This window comes from Puma concolor, chromosome B3 (assembly GCF_028749965.1).
Source record: "Puma concolor isolate L17-30 chromosome B3, mPumCon1.1.hap2, whole genome shotgun sequence".
In the NCBI taxonomy this organism is placed as follows: Eukaryota; Metazoa; Chordata; class Mammalia; order Carnivora; family Felidae; genus Puma; species Puma concolor.
In genome coordinates, this window is record NC_141672.1 from 90,493,161 (window position 1) to 90,509,530 (window position 16,370).

The following is a 16,370-nucleotide window of genomic DNA, read 5'->3' on the forward strand; positions in this document are numbered from 1 at the left end:
CTCAGTAACAAGGGAGGGGCGGGGTTCCGTTGGCTCTCGGGGTCGACCCCCCCCGCCCCTCGCCAGGGAGGAGAAGAGGGGGTGCGGGTTTCCAGCCGGTGTGGACGCACGAGAAGTAAGTGCGCGTCCCCAGGGCAGGGGATGCGAATCCTGGACTGAAGGTGAAACCTCCACGTGTCCCCACACGTGCCCCTGTGGGGGCGCACCTGTCTCCATCTGTTCCCCCTCCCCAGCTCCCAGCTCACGAGCGGCGTCTCACACTCCTGGGGACCTGGCCCTTGGACGCCTCCCGTCCCTCCCCTCCCTTCCCCCAAGGCCTCCTAACTGGAAAATATCCCAGGAGGTAAAGCTAGGGAGGGCGAGAGAAGGGGCTGTTCCATAAGATGTGTCTTTAACAACCGCCTCTCTTCTGTGTACCATGGGAGCCCCACCTACCTCCTCCCATCCGAATGCTCCCACTGCATTGCTTCCCAATCCAGGCAGACACATCTCACATCATAGATAATCAACTCCCTAGTGACACCCACTTCTCCCGTGTCGTTTCCACACACGCCTTCCTCACATGCAAACAGCTCTCACGCAAACGTCTCCCATCCACGGGCGCACCAGCTTGGAGCAGGCCCACTCGGCCCTGACGGCCTCACGCGTACACACGCAGAAATCCCTTCAATCAAATCCCGGGTTTCATTGTCAATCAGATTAGTGACAGAATAGAAACAGACAAGTCAATAAATCAAGTCTAGAAACAGTTCCAATGTTGTCTATCACAAACCCCTTATCCTCTGGAGGCTCAGATGCTCGAGCGATAGGCATTTTTGTCTTAGAAATAAAGCCAGTTTCTGCACAGAAATAATGTAGCCCTGAAGCCAACACCAATATTTGCTTTTGGTTCTGCTGGGAAGGTAGCAGCTTCACCTCATCATCATCCATCCCCCCTGGCACTGCCTCAGTCTCTCTCTCACCCTTGGGCTTACATCTGCCATGTGAGGGAGCAAAGAGCCACATGAGGCCCCAAAGGGAAGGGGGCTCAAAGGTGGGGTAGTAGAAAAGGATGTGATGGCAAACCTGCGAGTCCCCTCGGAATCCCAGGGCCCAGGTTTGGAAATATTTGTTGGCTTTCTGCTTTGTGCATATTCTGGTTGGCATTATAGGACAGCGCTTCTCAAACTTTAATGTGAACGTGAAACACCTAGGGAACTTGATAAACTGCAGTTTCTGATTCTGCAGGTCTAGCTGGGGTGGGGTCCTAGACTGTAGTTTTAACAGGCTCACCGTTTATCCAGATGCTGCTGGTCTCCACACCCCACCCCCAAACATACACACACTTGGCTGTGGGAGACACTAAGGAGTCCAATAGTTGTGGGCTCTAGCCAGATTTCTGGGCAAGATACTCAGTGCAACTGATCCTCATTTCCCTTGTATCTGCAAAGGGCATAATTGTTGTGTGAGGATTGGGGAGATGATGGATAATGAACATGCTCTGAAACCTGTAAAAAAATGCTTACAATGGTAGGTGTCACATGAAGGCCCATATGTTTAAAAAGTATGGAGTTAACCTGCTGACAGCTCAGGGGAATGGAATCAATCAAGTTTACACAGAAGATGCAGTCTTCTTGGGGGAGGTAGACCTGAGCTGGGTAGGATTTGGACAGATGAAGCAAAAGAGTGAAAGGTCACTCTAAGCTACGAGGTCAGCATGAGCTGAGCAAAGGTGATGGGGTAGGAAGCAGCATAAGAGAGAGGATTCATGGTGGTGAAGAACGCGAATAAATGCTAGATGAGGAGGGGAGAGGTTATGATAAAGGTAGCCTTTAAATGATAATTTTAAAACTACCTTTTGTGCACCCTGCAGTTCCTGTTGTTTTAATTGATCTGTTAATGCACTTTCTTCCGTCACCAGGGTACGGACTCCTGGAAGCAGGCTGTTGAGCACCTCGTAGAAGCCAAGGAACTTGCTATGAACCAAGGATATGGAGGTGAGGTCATCACAGCAAGCTCTCTGAGACTTGGGTGAGGTTTGCCAGATTCAAAGTCTTGCATTTTAAGCATTACACCATAAAATCAGGAGTCTGTAGGGGAGCAGGGTACTCTCATCATTTAGTGCAGAGCCTGTCATGTGGCAGGAGCTTAACAAATGTTGAAATGAATAAAGATAATTTCTCTTGTTCTTATTTTTATATAGCTATAATTGTGGTATACACAATTTTATGTCCTTATTTTTTTCACTTAACATTGCATAATTTCCCCATTTTTATTATGTAAGCTTTATTTTCTTCCATTTTTAAAAAATAATGTCAAACCTACAGACAAGTTCAAAGAAAGTACAGTGGAAATCTGTGTGCCCTTTCCCTAGATTCACTACTTTTTATCATTTTGCCATATTTACTCTATCCCTTTCTCTTCTTTCCTTAAATGTTTGATGCAATTTGCAAATATCATGACACTTTCGCTCTAAATAATTCAACACTCATTTCCTAAAAATAAAGAATTCTTCTAGAGGGCCATATGAACACATCCACAACAGTGTTGTCTATTATGCAGTCCATATTAAATTTTTCCCATTTTTCCCTCAAAATGTCTTTTACATATATATTTTTGTCCTGATTCAGGATTTAATCAGGACCCCTCCATTGCATTTGTTTGTTAAGTTTCTTTAATCTTTCGAAATCTTGAACAGGTCCCCATTTTATCATTGCCACTTTGTTTTTCATGACATTGATCATTATGAAGTGTCAGGGCAGTTGTTACGTAGAATGTCCCACATTCTGGATCTTTCCATAGTTTATTAGATTCAGTCCAGACATTTTGGAAAAGACCGCTACATAGAGGATGTTGTGTACTTCCCACTGTGTTACACTGGCAGGCCAGTAATGCACATTTGTCCCTTTATTGGTGAAACTAGGCTAGATCACTTGGTTAACATGGAGTCCATCAGATCTTTCCTTTGCAATTTAAAGTAAGCTGTGGTGTGATAGCCTAAGATCTTTGATTATTTGCTCCCAATAATGTTTTACCTAGCGGTTTTTACTTCCATTGATGATCTCTGCTTGTATTTGTTATTACACTGAGGATTGCAAAAAATGGTGACTCTAACCCTGTCATTTCTTCTGCATTTATTATCTGGCATTCTTTTGTAAAGAAGAGCTGCTGTTGCTCCTATCTCTGTCTCTTTGTCTCTGTTTCTCTCTCTCATCTCCATCATCTCAAAAATTACCTATCTATCTATCTATCTATCTATCTATCTATCTATCTATCTATCTATCAAATGAGATATAATCCATTATCATTATTACTGTTATTACTTTTTTTAAACTTGTTTTATTTTTTATTTTTTAAAATTTACATCCAAATTAGTTAGCATATAGTGCAACAATGATTTCAGGAGTAGATTCCTTAATGCCTCTTACCTTTTTAGCCCATCCCCCCTCTCACAACCCCTCCAGTAACCCTCAGTTCGTTCTCCATATTTAAGTCTCTTATGTTTTGTCCCCTCCCTGCTTTTATATTATTTTTGTTTCCCTTTCCTTATGTTCATGTGTTTTGTCTCTTAAAGTCCTCATATGAGTGAAGTCATATGATTTTTGTCTTTCTCTGACTAATTTCACTTAGCATAATACCCTCCAGTCCCATCCACGTAGTTGCAAATGGCAAGATTTCATTCTTTTTGATTGCCGAGTAATACTCCATTGTGTGTATATATATATATATATATATATATATATATATATATATATATATATATCACATCTTCTTATCCATTCATCCATCGATGGACATTTGGGCTGTCTCCATACTTTGGCTATTGTTGATAGTGCTGCTATAAACATGGGGGTGCATGTGTCCCTTCGAAACAGCACACCTGTATCCCTTGGATAAATGCTTAGTAGTGCAATTGCTGGGTGGTAGGGTAGTTCTATTTTTAGTTTTTTGAGGAACCTCCATACTGTTTTCCAGAATGGCTGCACCAGCTTGCATTCTTACCGTTATTATTCTTTGATGCTCCAATTGTCTCAAATTTGGCCAACAGAAGCTCTTTAAAGAGGCTTCTGTGTCCTTTTGACTTGGTCCCCTCAATATTTAAGCAGTTAACTTGCTTTCTTACAGAAAATATTCTAGATTTACACTTCCCCTTCTGTAGACTTGTAATCAGTCATTTTTTAAAAAGGAACTTCATTCTTTTTAGTTGGAAATGGTATTTAAAAGCTGACTTAATACTTCATATATGTACTTTTGATACTTTAAAAATGACAATTCAATATATCATCAAATGAACATATTTTAGTTTAGTTCAATATTACCTTATTTGTTAAGCAGTCAGGCTATTTACACTCTCTTCCCTTCTAAATAGCCCTGTAATAAACATCTTTATGCACATAACTTTTCCAAGTTTAGGATTATTTCCTATAGTAAGTTTCCCAGAAATGGAATTATTGGGGCAAAGGTGTACTTTTCTTTTTCTGATTCTTGATAAACATTGCCTAGTTGCTCTCATGGAAGGTTTTTAAAATCAACAATGACTTCTAAGTGTCAAGCCCAAAGATTTTATCTTATTCCTCTTTCTCCTTTGCAGCACCTGAATGTGCCGACCTCCATCCCTGAAACCTTCTCCCAAACTTTCCTTAAATGACACTGTTATCATTCTCCTCCTTTCTTTCAGGCTATACCCTCTTCCTCCTTTAACCTCCTAAATTTGTGCCTGTCTCAAGGCCTGGTCCTTAGCCCTCACTTTTCTTAGTGGGTACTGAGTGGGGGTGTCCTCCCTTCTGTTTGTCTGACCTTGGATGCCCAGTCCTCTCCGGAGCTCTGATCCCTTCTGGGTTTTGTCTTTTAAGACTGGTGCTTGCCTTTTGTCTCCAGCCTTGCCTCAGGCCCATCTCTGTACACAAACTTGAGAGAACAAACATCTTAGTATGCTTAGATATGCACTCTGTACTTTGAGATTCTAGATGTAGATGGAGTTTCATTTGGGCCAAGTTTTCTATTTGATATGAAAATAACATGATTTTGTTTTGAAAGAATACAACCTGAGATGCAATGAAGTAAACTGGGCCACTTGCCTCAATTTTGGACTCCATAAGAAACCTCTCTTCAAATATTTATGGAGATGCTGTATGCTTGGAATATACACATAGTAAGATTCAGTTTTACCTTTCATTAACCTGAATTTTTTAACTTTAGTGGTCTGTAATTTAAGTTTGATCCTGATAAGATAGCAGAGAGATGGAAGTGAAGGGTCTCCAAATGGACTACCAAGTCCCTCTTCCCAACTCCAAAACTAGGATACTACCCTGCCCTTCCAACATGCAATCGAATTAGGGCTGCTTCTCAGCAGAGCCCAGGCTACCATCCAATGGTTTTTATAAACACAATGAGGGATCCCTTTCCCCTATATCTCACCAACCCAGCCAGCCTTCACTTGCCCCAGCCAGCATCCAGGACCTGGGGAGAAAAAGGACAGGATCCGTGGTGGATATTCCCTCCTGGTATGTGTACTCTTCTTTGTAAAGGGAGTATGCCTATCTGCATATTTGTTACCTCAAGTCCTGTCTGACTTCTGGGGGTGAAAGCGAGGAAGGGAAGAGGTCATTTGTGTTATGTAAGAAGCAGAGATGGGGGTTATACTTTTATGCAAATATGCATATATAAATATTTGTTTATACAAGGACTGTCATGGAAAGATGAGGGAAACTAATAATTGGTGGGTGAGGTGAAGATAGGGAGACTTACTGTTCATTGGACTTGTGCGCATGTATTCTCTATTTAAACATACAACTCAAGTTTTAAAAATTCATGAAAAGGAAAAAAAATTGGAAGGTCACAAGGGCGCGGTTTTGCTGCTGTAGAGTGATTTAGACACCATTTCCAATTTTTTCGGGCAGGGAGGGATTCTAACTCATGTGAAACCGTATTCAGAGCATTAAATGAGAATTACTGGAGGTGGTGGTCTTAGGGCCGGCTCAGTTTTCAAGGTGGAAAGACTCGGTGATTCACTTCAAGAAAGCGAGTTGTGATCAATATAAAACGTTATCCACAAAAAGAAAAAAAAAAAACTAAAAGGACAAGCCCCTTGCCGTGCCATTGTTCCCACAATGCCGTGACTCGGATTCGAACCGAGGTTGCTGCGGCCACAACGCAGAGTACTAACCACTATACGATCACGGCGAGCTACCGGGGACCTGTAAGGATCGCCTTCTGATTGTCCTCTTCAACAGTCATAGGCCTTCCCGCTCTGCACGTCACCAAAAGATCCACCTATAGGGCGGAGTTCCAGCGTAACACAGATTCTGGGAATGCGCAGGCGCAGTGCGCTCTCGCCAGTCGCTCTCGCTCTCTCGGGTTTTGGTCCATTAGCTACAGAAAGTGTTGATGTTGGAGTGGGGAATGGTGGGTTCCGTGTGAATGAGGTGGGCGTTTAGGGGGACCATTTGGGCATCCAGGGACGGGACCGTCCGGAACTCAGTGTCCACAAGTTGTGTAACCACCATTCCTAGGATGCCCATCTCCTGTGCCTGAGAGATCTTTGCAGCGACCCCGGATCTGAAGGGGGCGCTCCTAAGGGGTTATAGTCCCTGCTGATTCCCCCAGGAGTGACCCAATGTCGCCGCCGCGGAGGATATGGACTCCCCCACGCCTGACTGTACACATGTAAGGGACTCAATGAATGCATCTCACCCTGCCTACCCGCTCCCCACCAACTTCCTTGCAGCTTCTGCTACTGCCGCAACGATCCTGACTTCTTCCGCGGTACTCCCGCCGGTACCGGTGGCCACCTCGGTTGTGCCCTAGGCAGCAGCAGGGGCCGGTGCGATTTTTCTTCTTGTCCATCAGTGTTCCCGCCCCACCGCGCCTAGAACCAGGCCGAGTCCACAGTAGGCAGAGGATTTTTGCTAAACTGAGAACGTGCCACTAGTTCTAACAAGAGAATCCAGGGTGGCCACCTGTCTGCTCTAATCATCACCCTCACCGCCTGCAGAGTCACCAGAGGGATATTACTAAATACAAGCTGAATCCTTTCACTCCTCCACCCCTCACCCCCACCCACAGACTGTAGGAAATTCGTCCACCTTTTGCAGCCCATCCTTGGCCCTCCCTCAGTGTCGCTTCCCATTCCCTAATTACTCGCATTCATTCACTCAACAGGTCCTTTAGAAGTGAGGGTGGGGAAGAGGTAGGATTTATAGAGTAATTGCCACAGTTCCTTTTTGAGACCTCCATCATACCTGTGCACACGAGATTATCCTGGCTGCTCGGAAAATTCCTTTTCTGACTTTAAGAGCTACTTCAAAAATCACCTCCTCTGTGAAGACTTCTCTTCCTATTATTATCGGGAGTCCTCTTCCAGGGCTGCTATGGAAATTCATATATATGCCTATGACAACACTTATTAGCCTTGTGAGTGCTCTGTGCTTTGTCTCCAGTGAACGGTATAGCGCGTAGCCGCGGTAACAGGAAGCCTATATTCTTCCGAGGTCCAATTTAGCCAGAGCTGGCATGACGTAAACGTCGTTTCCAACTGGCACAGGGGACTGGGATCCATTTTCGAGAATGTTGTTACAAACTCTAAATAAAAATGGAGGACAGCAATAAAAACCAAATCCCCTGCCGTGCCACTGCTCTCGCAATGCCGTGACTCGGATTCGAACCGAGGTTGCTGCGGCCACAACGCAGAGTACTAACCACTATACGATCACGGCGAGCTACTGGGGACTTGGCCTTCGGTTTCCTCGCCTGAGTTCTTCTCTATTGAAAGCCCCGCCCCCTTGTTACGTCACGGTCTGTACCTGCTGATCTCCAACTTAGCCTCTAGCTGTGAGAACACCGACGCCCTCGTTTCCCTGCTTTTTTGATTTCTGTCCACACTCGCCCGGGGGTCAGACCCCACTGCTTCACCAGTTTGAAGGCTGCGCTCCAGGTTTCCGTCCCCCCACCCCGCCCCGCACCTCGAAGGAAGTTGTGCGGGTGCGTCGGAACTGTATTTCCTTCTTGTGGAATTCTAGAGACAACCCGGTTCCCAGCCGGAGTCCACTCAGATAGCGTGACCGCCAGGGCATGGGGGTGTGAAACGGACCTACCGTTCGGGCGACCCCGGGGCATCACGTCCGTACAGGCTAGACGTGAGCATAACGGCCTCATAGGAGTTCTTTCTTTTACGATCCGTACGCACGACCGGCTGAGACCTGCTGGAGAGTCCTCGGCGCCCCTACTCCGCTTAGGGGTCAGCGCGAGTGCCAGAAGGGCCTGGCACACCGTGGGCGACTTCGGAAGGCCAGGGCGGCCGGCCAGCTAGACTAGAAGATCCATACTTGGAAGCATGGTTTCTTGTGGCGTTCCGGTAGCGCGCCGTGATCGTATAGTGGTTAGTACTCTGCGTTGTGGCCGCAGCAACCTCGGTTCGAATCCGAGTCACGGCATTGTGGGAACAATGGCACGGCTAGGGCGCCTTTTTAAGTTGGGGAAGCCACATTGTACTCCGTGACTGTGCCCCGCTGCTCCTTAATATTAGGTTAGTGCCGAAATTGAAGTTCTGGGACTTTACTTCCTCTTTCTAATTCTAGAAGTGCTAGCGAATCGGCCCACTCTCCATCTTGCCCGCTGTGTGTTTTAGGACGTTCTGTTGGGGGTACTTTCTCTTTCCTCATTTGGCCTCTGTTAATGGTCAGATCGTTAGTGAAGAATGGGCCTCTCCAGCTCCTCTCAGGGGACCTGAGGGTGGCAAGGCAAGTCAGGAATCATTTCTGGAAGAGTTGGGACATTTCGGTGGGGTGCTCCCTTTACTCACAATCCATCAGCAAAAACTCACTGAACAGCATGTAAAAAGCAAGACAATGCTGCATGCTGCAATTTCCCTGGGTCTTCGGGCTCCCAGTTCCCTAAATTTGATGAGTTTAAAGCTACAAAACAGGACAACTAAGACCATGAGAGAATAGAATGGTGGAAGGTGAACCTGAGAACTTGCTTTCTCTTCCATCTTGAGGTCTTTTCTAGGCATCAGAACCAGGAAAGGGGTAGAGGCTGTAAGAACTCTCTAGTCACACATTCCAGCTCCAGCTGTTTCTGTTTTGGGGATGGATTTATTTTCTGTAGGCTTCCAGTCTCCACTCTAAGTCACTTAATTTCTTTCTTTTCCTTCTGATAGACTCCATAGTAGCTGACACTCTTTCTTTAGGCTATTCCTAACACTGTTTAAAGTTAGCATAGCTTAATAATTAATCCCATGACACCTGGAAGCAGGCTGCCTAGGGTTTGAACCTGACTCTTGCATTAATTAGCTGGGTGACTTTAGGTAAGCCACATATTGTCTCTGTGCCTCAGTTTTCTCATTTGTAAAATGGGAATAAAAGCAGGCTTATGAGAATTAAATGAGATAATACTTGTAAAGCAACAGTGCCTGCCACTCATCAAGCCCTATTTAAGTTTTACTTAAATAAACTAGTAATAAAATTAACTCCTTAAAAATGGACACAGTGACACTTAAGCATCTGAATGTTTCAAAGTAAACATTCCCCTTTCTCCAACCAGCTGCCCCAAATATTTTTGGAACTGTTGTTTGGGGATAACTTTCAGGGCTAATTTATAAGCCATGTAAGTAAATCCATCTCAATATTTATAATCACATTTTATTTTGAAATGTTTTTTGACTGCTTTTCAAATTCACCTTCAAAGAAAAAGATGTCACCACTGAGTTTTAAAGGTGCAATAAGCTTCAACAGCAATTCCAAAAATGTTTTAGGCAAGATCCCTGCAAAATATTTTCTGCAAAAGATCCCTGCAAAAAATTTTTGAATATTTTCTGATTCAAAATTCAGAATCTTGGTTCACAACCCAAAACCACTAGATTGGAATCTTCATTTTATTAAGATCCTCCCCAGGTGATTCATCTGCACATTCAAGTTTGAGAAGTGCTGCTGTTGCCTAGAACCACTTGGCTGGAATGGAGGCCTTCATTGTTCACCTTGTCAGTATTTGGGGTGACTAGAGGGGACCCGCCAGAGTCTACTGGGCCTCATCCAGGGGAGTAACATTAAGGTTTTGAGGATGAAAAGATGGTGGTCTGGGAGGGAGTCACCAAGAGGCCCATATTGAGGGATGGCTTGGGAAGAGGCAGCACCCCTGGACTTCCACTAGGAGGTGCTACACCCCAGAAGTGGATGTGGAATGCTGAGGCTGGATAAGACTCAGTCTAGAAGACACCACTTTGGACTTAATCCCCAATAGGGAGCCCATTCCTCAGGGATTCTCTGGATATTCGGGACTCAAGTTTCATTTATTCATTCATTCTTCATTCATTCAGTAAACTAGCATCTTTTATCTCTAAAAGAGAGGTATATACCTTTGGGGAGCTCCAAAGGTATATACTGATACTCTTGACCCAAAATACTTTAGTTTTCCAGCCAAGAGAAAGCCCAGAAACAAAAACCAGAAAACAGCACAAGAAATGGTAGAATGAAGAGGCATTTCCTTCTGCAGTGGAACAAAACTTTTCCAAGGGAAAGCTGACATAAACTTTCACCATAATTGTAAAATAATTGAAGTTTATTTTTAGCACTTCCAGCCCCCTCACTCTGACACCCTTCCACCTCTTTGTGTTATTCTTATCTCATTTATTCTCAGTCATTAGAGCAACAATATTTATTGAGGGCCTATGTGCCAGACACTGTTCTAGGTTCTGGGGTTATAGTAATGAATAAGACAGATGTGTTGTTCTCATAGAACTGTAGTCTAGTGCAGACATCAGAAAAGAAAGCTGAACAAAAAATAAATAGGAGAATTTGAGCCAATGGAAGTAATGTGATACAGATAATGTGATACTGTTCCCTGCCTATTGTCCACCCTTCTATTCCCTCAGTTCCTTTGTCTGTACAGAGTATGATGACCGATAATAGTAAGTGTTGCATTTTAAAAGGGATCAAAATTTATACTGAAGAGATAAAGTCTAACTCTGAGTGGCCCAGATGTGGCATAAAGAGCCTTCAGATTGGAGGCAGTCTTATGTGGACAGGGTGAGGAGGAGTCCATGGTGATCTGCATGGACCCACAATAAAATCCAATCCATCCAAGTGGATGCTAAGGGCCAATGAACAAAACCAGATGAACCCTCTGGTAGGCCAAGAACTTATCAAGGGCCCCAGGAAAACAAAGCATCTACCCAAGAATGTAAGACAGTTCTTTTGAAAGAATAAAAAGCACTGACGTGATAATTTCAGGAGAGGGGGGAAAAAAAAAACCCTGACTGAACTTTGTTAGGGAATAATTAACTGTAAGTATTTAAATTTTTTTCAATTACATATGACTCATCATAATCTTTTCACTGCTTAAGACCTTGGGAGGTTTAATCTAGCCCTGCTTGTGCACTAAGTCAGTCCCCTGGATCAAAGATGCAACCCTCAGGGAAAGAAAGGGAGAGAGACCCTGAATTAAGATCATAGTTGTCACCTAGTGGAACATATTCAAATAAAAAATAAATTCAGTAAGAAAAAGAGATAAAGTTGCATTGCTTGTATTCTTGAGTTTTTAACTGAGTGGTGCACCTAATACACAATGCCAAGTGACCAGCACAGAAGTTGCACACAGTAAGTGCTCAGTATGCTTCGTTGGTCTCTTGTTTCTAGGTTCTTCTGTTTCCTCAAAAAGAAACCCATGGGTAGATCCAGCAGGACTAGTCCTGTCATGAGGCCTAAATCTCATTCCTGAGGAAGAATGCAGGAGCTGCCTCTCAGAAGCAAAGGTTTAAATCAGTGGTTTCCAAACATTATTCTAGAACTCATAAACAGGGATGAAGTTTTCATCATGGAATAAGAGAAAATAAGGTCAATGTGGTAAGCTTTTCGAAAGGCTGAATGTATTTAATTTAAAAGACTGTCTTCTAGGCTGAGATTATGTCCTTCATACTTTTGAGGTGTTAAAGTGGCTTTGCTTTTATTACCTGATGGAGAACTGATCATTTTTTAAGTCTTTGCTTGGAAAATTAAAAATTGGCAAGCCTATGTTGATCTCCAAAATTATTTTTGCAATTTTACAAATGAGTAAAATCTAAAAGTACAAAGCTCATTACAGAGCAAAGCATTAGGCCGGGAAGAAATGGTCTTCAGTTTATAGGGAGTCTGCAGAGAAATGCTCAGAGGGAGGTGTCCCTGTTCTGTCAGTCAGTAGTCCAAGCCAACACCCATCCACCTACACAACAAACAGTGGGTCCTAGTATGATCTATGCTAGGCATTGAGATTTAAATGTAAATAAGAGTCATTATTACTCTGAGATTATAATTTCAGTCCAGGGTTAATCAAAAGGGGGAAGAAACAATTACAATTATGTTAGAAGTATATACGAACTGCGTTACAGCTTAGATCACTCATTCCCCCAGGATATGATATTTGAGCTGGGTTCCAAGGCATGTATAGTAATTTTCCTGGCAGAAAGGAGGGAAGGTATTCTAGGCAGAGACAAAGGCAGAAACAAAGGCAAGGAAGCATGAACATACAGGTAGCATTGGGAAAGACAAGTCAGAGCTGTGACATAAGATACAGAAGGGAGGGTAAGGGTGAAGCCAAATTGTGATGATTCTGTTGCTCCTTGTTGAGTCAGGCCTTTTCCCTGGAGGTCAGTGGTTCCTGGCATTTTGTGGTAACTTCCTATTTGGGGGATTCTCTTAAAACTATAGGCTTGTTCTCCAAATGACGTACCTATCACAAAAATATCAGGAATACACCAATTTCCTGAAGGACATTTATAGACTTTGTTATAGGCATTGGGGGACCATTTTTGTGTCCATTTTTAAGCAGAAGAGGAACATAATCACATCTGTATTTTAGAAAGGTGAGGTGTAAATGGGTGATTATTGACAAAGTCTTAATTCAAAGGAGAGACAGAAGAGAATTTCAGCTTCCTGGTCTGGTTTTTGAGGTTGGGGCTTGGAGACTAATCTGGAGGTGAAGGAAGGACTCTTCCCTCACACTCTTCCTTCCCATAGGTGTATGATCAGAGGGCAGTGAGCTCAAAGGCTCTTTAGCCCAGAGGTAAGGGGATGGACATGATGGATGAAGGAAATGGATGTGAGGTTGAGAGGAACCTCCAATATCAAGTGTGGAATACTTTTGGGGTCGTGGCAGTCAAAATAGTATGAAAATAGATGTATCTGTGTTACCCTAATATCATTGTTAGTATTGAGAATCTGACATGAATGACAGAATATCCAAATTTCAAATGTAATTTTAAGTTAAAAGGGAGATACACATGTAAAAGTTGCAAAAAACTGACTCAACTCTTTTCCCAATTTCTCCTAAATTTCAGGGTCAAAATACTTCTGCATCATGACTACCTTTTGGTTCACTGGCCTCATCCTGAGTCTGGATGACTTTCTTACCATATCATCAAAACTGCTAAGAACTCCTTTCCTCCTTAAATCTCTTTAGATTAAATGCTCTAAGAAAACTTGTGGTTTTAAAATACGTTCACAAATTTTTTTGATACTCCTCCCAGAAGTAGGGCTTCTTTTCTCTCCCTGGAGTGAGGGCTAGACTTAGTGACATCTTCAAATGAATAAAGTAGAGGTGATAGTATGCCATTTCTGAGAAGAGGTCATAAAGTGCATTGTGGCTTCCTGTTTGCTCTCTCTCTTGGATCTGCCGGGGAGGAATAATTTACAACGTCCTTCTAGCTAGACTAAATCAAATTGACATGAGACAGATTAACAGTAGAAAATCAAATTTAATAGCGTATGCACAGGGAATCCACATAGACATGGAAATTCCAAAGACAGTGAGGTAACATGATGCTTATATGAGCTAAGGGGAAGGATAGGAATCTGAGGATACAAAGGGGAGAAAGACTATTAGCAGGAAGATGAAAGGAGATGTTTGGGAAAAAAAGGTTACCCTATGATGTAGATAAGTTCCTTAGGTAAAGAGGAATCTGTTAATAGCTCTCTTCCTAGTACAAGCAGGCAGCTGAGGGGGACGTAAAGAGCTTTTCCTGAATCTACTGGATTTTGATTGTTTTTAGCTCAAAATATGTTCACGTCAAAGTGGTCTATATTGGGGCAGCCTGTCCTTGGCACCTACAGATCACTACCTCCAGAGGAAGCCAGCTACTGTGTCATGAGGACACTCAAGTAACCCTGTGGAGAAACCCATGAGTTGAGGAACTGAGGGTTCCTGCTAACAACAAAACGAGATCTTTAACTGATAGCTATGTGAGTGAGCCATCTTGGAAGCAGTTCCTCCAGCATCAGTATCAAACCTCCAGATGGCTGTACCCTGGCTGACATCTTGACTTGAAATTTTATGAGAAACTCTGAACCTAAACCACTCAGCTAAGTCACTTCCAAATTCCTGAATTAAGAAACTGAGATAATCAATGTTCATCATCTTAAGCTGTTAAAATTTCAGGTAATTAGTTACACTGTGATAATTAATACCGAGTTTATTACCTAGAAATGGGGCATTGCCATAACATAAAAACCCAAATATGAAAGTGGCTTTGGAACCGGGCAGACATTAGAAGAACTTTGAGGAAAGTGTTAGGGAAAGTCTGAATGGTTGTTTTGTTTTTTGGTTTTTTTTTTTTTTTTTTTGCCTTCATTATGGTAAGTGTACTCTTTAATCCCCATCACCTATTTCATCAATCTCTCCCACCTACTTCCTTTCTGGTAACCATCAGTTTGTTCTTTATAGTTGAGTCAATTTTTGGTTTGCCTCTCTCTCTCTCTTTTTTCTTTGCTTGTTTTGTTTCTTAAATTCCACGAGTGAAATCATATTGTATTTGTCTTTCTCTGACTGACTTATTTTGTGCCACATTATACTCTCTAGCTCCATCCATGTTGTTGCAAATGGCAAGATTTCATTCTGTTTTATGGCTGAATAATATTCAATCACACACACACACACACACACACACACACACACACACACACACACCACATCTTCTTTATCCATTTATCTATCGATGCACACTTGGCTGTTTTTATAGTTTGGCTATTGTAAGTAATGCTGCAATAAACAGGGGTGCATGTATCACTTTGAGTCAGTGTTTTTGTATTTTGGGGATAAATACCGAGTAGTGTGATTACTAGATTGTAGGGTAGTTCTATTTTTCATATTTTCAAGAACCTCCATAATGTCTTCCACAGTGGCTGCACCAGTTTGTATTCCCACAAATCATGCACAGGGTTCCTTTTTCTATACATCTTTACCAACCCTTCTTGTTTCTTGTGAGTTTTTTTTTTCTTTTTTTTTTTCCCCATTCTGACAGGTATTAGGTGATATCTCATTGTAGTTTTGATTTGCATTTCCCTGTTGATGAATGATGTTGAGCATTGTTTTATGTGTCTGTTGGCCATATGTATGTCTTCTTTGGAGAAATATCTGTTCATGTCTTCTGCCCATTTAATAAGATTGGACATTGAGTTGTATCAGTTCTTTATATATTTTGGATACCAATCTTTTATTGGATATGTCATCTGCAAATATCTTCTCCCACTCATTAGGGTGCTTTTTAGTTTTGTTGTTTCCTTCACTCTTCAGAAACTTTATTTTGATGTAGTCCCAAGAACGTGCTCATTTTGGCAGCACATATACTAAAATTGGAACAATACAGAGATTAGTATGACCCCTGTGCAAGGATGACAAATTGATATAGTCCCAATAGTTTATTTTTGCTTTTATTTACCTTGCCTCAGGAGACTTATCTAGAAAAATGTTGCTATAGCCAATGTCAGAGAAACTACCTGTGCTCTTTTCAAGGGTTTTTATGGTTTCAGGTCTCACATTTAGGTCCTTAATCCATTTGGACTTTATTTTTGTGTATGATGTAAGAAAGTGGTCCAGTTTCTTTTTTGCATGTAGCTGCCCAGCTTTCTCTAGCACCATTTGTTGAAGAGACTTTCTTTTTCCCATTGTATATTCATTCCTCCTTTGTCAAAGATTAATTGACTGTGTAATTGTGATTTATTTCTGGTTTTCTATTTTATTCTATTGATCTATGTATCTGTTTTTGTGCTGGTACCATACTGTTTTATTACTACCATTTTGTAATATAATTTGAAGTCTGGAATTGTGATAACCTCCAAGTTTTGTTTTTCTTTTTCAAGATTGCTTTGGCTATTTGAAGCCTTTTGTAGTTCCACACAAATTTTAGGATTGTTTGTTCTAGTTCTGTGGAGAATGCTGTTGGTATTTTGATAGGCATTGCATTAAATTTGTAGATTGCTTTCGGTAGTATAGACATTTTAACAATATTTGTGCTTCCATCCCGTGAGCATGGAATGTCTTTCCATTTCTTTGCATCATCTTGAGTTTCTTTCATCAGTGTTTTATAGTTTTTAGATTATAGGTCTTTCACCTCTGGTTAAGTTTATTCCTAGATATTTTATTGTTTT

General features: G+C 42.3%; 1 long non-coding RNA gene and 4 other non-coding genes across 5 annotated transcripts; 3 read left to right on the plus strand and 2 right to left on the minus strand.

Moving 5' to 3' along the window:
* The first annotated feature begins 46 nt into the window (after positions 1-46).
* LOC147580199 (uncharacterized) lies at positions 47-2,167 on the plus strand. The gene is made up of 2 exons (XR_015251896.1): positions 47-115; positions 1,901-2,167. It is a non-coding gene; the product is annotated as an uncharacterized LOC147580199 (long non-coding RNA).
* Positions 2,168-6,090: 3,923 nt separating this feature from the next.
* Positions 6,091-6,162, minus strand: TRNAH-GUG (transfer RNA histidin (anticodon GUG)). Its single transcript has one exon. It is a non-coding gene; the product is annotated as a tRNA-His (tRNA).
* A 1,460-nt stretch (positions 6,163-7,622) lies between these two features.
* TRNAH-GUG (transfer RNA histidin (anticodon GUG)) lies at positions 7,623-7,694 on the minus strand. Its single transcript has one exon. It is a non-coding gene; the product is annotated as a tRNA-His (tRNA).
* Positions 7,695-8,339: 645 nt separating this feature from the next.
* Positions 8,340-8,411, plus strand: TRNAH-GUG (transfer RNA histidin (anticodon GUG)). The gene has a single exon. It is a non-coding gene; the product is annotated as a tRNA-His (tRNA).
* A 7,134-nt stretch (positions 8,412-15,545) lies between these two features.
* Positions 15,546-15,649, plus strand: LOC112856566 (U6 spliceosomal RNA). The gene has a single exon (XR_003223135.1). It is a non-coding gene; the product is annotated as a U6 spliceosomal RNA (small nuclear RNA).
* Positions 15,650-16,370: the final 721 nt, after the last annotated feature.